At 52.1% G+C, this 3492-nt stretch overlaps 1 non-coding gene across 1 annotated transcript; it reads left to right on the forward strand.

The window, feature by feature from the left end:
• The first annotated feature begins 559 nt into the window (after positions 1 to 559).
• Positions 560 to 631, forward strand: TRNAG-UCC. Its single transcript has one exon. It is a non-coding gene; the product is annotated as a tRNA-Gly (tRNA).
• Positions 632 to 3492: the final 2861 nt, after the last annotated feature.

Genomic DNA, 3492 nt, shown 5'->3' on the forward strand with positions numbered 1-3492 from the left:
GTCAACTTGCAAACTCCCATAGTTCCCGCAGTCTCTCCCGCCCATTGGAATTCTGGGTTGAGATCCGAATGACTGATGGGGCAAAAACAGTGTCGTGGGTGATTCTGGGCAAATGTCTGCTTCTAGTGCTGCAGTGCATAGCTTTAATTCAGTACCATGCAGATCACATTATACTGCAATCTTTCCCACATTCTCGATCTATGGGATAGCTATGGGATAGCTACCCACAGTGCAACGCTCCAGAAATCGAAACTAGCCTCAGTACATGGACGCACACCACCGAATTAATGTGCTTAGTGGGGCTGCGTGCACTCGACTTTATACAATCTGTTTCCAAAAACCGGTTTCTGTAAAATCGGAATAATCCCGTAGTGTAGACATACCCTGTGGTTAACAACTTTGGTGGCTAATTGAAAGGCTGATTGTTCAAACCCAAGTGAAGATGGAGGTGGTTTTTTTTTTTAGTGATGAGAATCCAGTACATTTTAACAAGGCAGAAAATCTCCTCAATGCTGGTCTAGCCTCCATTGGACAAGCATAAGGAGCACTTTTGCTAGATGCATTGGTGGTATAGTGGTGAGCATAGCTGCTTTCCAAGCAATTGACCTGGGTTCGATTCCCAGTCAATGCAGGGATGTGATGTTTTCTCCCCTGGGAATTGGTTTTATTTTCAGTCACATTGTATCAATTTATCAAGGGAATGAGCGAATCAATGTTCTGCAGGTCATTCAACACACAGTGGAGGAAGAAAGGGGCAGGACTATACAATGAGCTGTTGGAGTTTTCCTGATATTACAATGTTTGGTTTATTTTTTTAAAAAACTTCCTTTACTTCCCTCTCCCTTTTAGACTCAGAGCCTTTAAGGTCAGAAGGGACCAGTGTGATCATCTAGCACGACCTGCTGCACCTTGCAGGCCAAAAGACCCCACCCACCCACTCCTGTAATACACCCAGGAGGGGAGGCAGCTCTGTGCTCTGCCCCAACCCCAGGCAGCACATGGAGGCCCTCTGCTCCCCTCCCCCCTGGGTGTGCAGAGATGTGCCAGCAGCACTGAGGTGGCTCCCTGCCCACTCTGCCTCCGTCCCTCCGTGCCACTCCAGAAATGGCCGGCATGTGCCAGCATCCCCTGGGATGGGGGGAGTGTCTCCATTCACTGTCCCTGCCCCGAGTACCAACTCCGCAGCCCGCATTGGCCAGGAACTGCAGCCAATGGGAGCTCTGGGGGGCGGCACCTGCAGGCAGCGGCGTACAGAGACCCCCTGGCATGGCCCACCTAGGAGCTGCTGCCGCAGGGTTGTGTGTACCGGTCACTTTGGGAGCTGCACTGCCCGGGTTAAGCGCCACCCCTCCTGCACCCCAACCCCCTCCCCCAGCGCAGAGCCAGCACCCTGCACCCAAATTTCCTCCCATAGCTTTGCTTGTTTTCCTTTCACCCAGAACTGTCCTTCTCCTGGGCTGCAAGTAGCCACCCCTGGGAAGCCAAGAGGCAGGCACAAGATTCTACCTCCCAGTAGCCAACCGCCACCTCCCCAGGCTTTGCAGAATGATGGTGACGCTCTACTAACCCCACTTAGCTGCACTGAGGCGCTTAGCTTCTGCCCTGCCTTCCTCAGCTCGACTTTCCTTTTTTGCCCCATTCCTGCCTCACTGCCTCCTTTCGCAAGTCATGCAAAGGAGGCAGCAGGAAGAGCCGGCTGCCATTAAGCCAACCTCCCAGGGCAGAGGAGACCAAGCCACAAGGCTTCAAAAGGTGACCAGCCAAGATCCTCTAGCTTTCCCCTGCTGATGCCAAGGCTTTTTCCTCAGCTCATTTCACCACTCTCTGCCCTGCAGGGGTTGGGGTTATAGCAGGTGTTACCCAAAATTGGGCCAGTTAGTAAGCGTAGGGAGGGACTAATGACCCACCAGAGTTTGGCAGAAAGCAGCACATTTATTATACTGACAGCTAACCTCAATATAAACAGGGGGGCGGGAGGAGTCACACTCGCATACTCACGCTCCCAGGACAGGCACGGCACTGGAGATGTCAGGATTCTGCAAGGTAAGTGTCCCACAGCGCAGCTATGGATGGTGTGCGATGAAGGTAAGTCTTCCTGAGGCACATGAAATACAACGCAGAGAACCACTGGCCAGGCAGTCCGGGCAAAGGGCATTCACTGGAGGTACAAGCTTGTGAGTGCTCTCCTGAGCACAGGGCCCCTTCCCCTTTTAAGGACCTGCTCTTCATGGCCTGCGACTAGAGATGACTTGGCTGCATCTGGTTGGTCACACTCCACCTTGGGCAGTGTCCATGCTCTGGGTGTGTGATCGCTGCCTAATTAGAGTCCCAGACACCTTGTCTACCTGGAAGCTCTTCTGCTCTTCAACCAGCCCATTCATCCCAGGAGCATTCCAGGAGGGCAGGGGAGGGGGAAAGCCACTTCACAGGCATTCAGAGAGGGAGAGGAGACAAAAGTGGGAGCAGGGGAAGTATAACAGACCTTTTGAGCATAGAAAATCACTGCTGCTCCTTCAACAGCAGGGACAGGCCAGTAGGAGCTCGGAAAAATTAAACCGCATGTTTCTGCCTGGTTTCAAACCAGGAACCTTTTGTGTGTTAGGCAAATGTGATAACCACTACACTACAGAAACTCTGTTAGAGGCTTTTGCCCCTCCCCTTCATAAGAACGTAAGAATGGCCATACATGGGTCAGATCCAAAAGGTCCATCCAGCCCACTATCCTGTTAGCCAACAGTGGCCATATGGCCAGGTGCCCCAGAGGGACTGAACCTAACAGGTAATGATCAAGTGATCCTCGCTCCTGCCATCCATCTGCTCCACCCTCTGACAAACAGAGGCCTATGGAAGGGACACCAGTCTACCTTACCCAGCCCTGGCTAATAGCCATTCAATGGACTTAACCTCCTATTAATTTATCTGCAAAAAGAAAGAGGAGTAACTTGTGGCACCTTAGAAAACTAACACATTTATTTGAGCAACAAAGTCTTTCCTGGGCTATAAACCCACTTCATCGGATGCATGCAGTGGAAAAATGCAGCATGAAGAGATATATATATACTACACAAGTATCAAAAGGGGTAGCCGTGTTAGTCTGGATCTGTAATGTACACCATCACCAACATTACACCAGTGTAATGTAGTTCGCCAATCGTGTGCCGGCGATGCCCCTCTGCTGTGTGCATTGGCTAGGGTTGGACAATCTCTAAGGAGGGGGATGAATGAGACACAAATCAGATGTTGGGAATGGCGGTGTGCGGGGGCCTGTGGGAGAGCACTTCGGCCTCCCTAGCTGCGGCTGGTGGCGGGTCTTGGGGTGGCCATGGCCCTGCGTCAGGGGGGCTTCGGGACCGGACTTTGGGGGGGGGGGGCTGCTGGCTTCGGTTCATCTGCGGGTTTGGCACCATCACCTGAGGATTAAACAAAGACTGTGAAGGGCTTGCCAACTACAGAACCAGTTTCTCCTCCCTTGGTTTTCACACCTCAACTGCT

Source organism: Mauremys mutica, unplaced genomic scaffold (assembly GCF_020497125.1).
Source record: "Mauremys mutica isolate MM-2020 ecotype Southern unplaced genomic scaffold, ASM2049712v1 Super-Scaffold_100186, whole genome shotgun sequence".
NCBI classification, from domain to species: Eukaryota; Metazoa; Chordata; order Testudines; family Geoemydidae; genus Mauremys; species Mauremys mutica.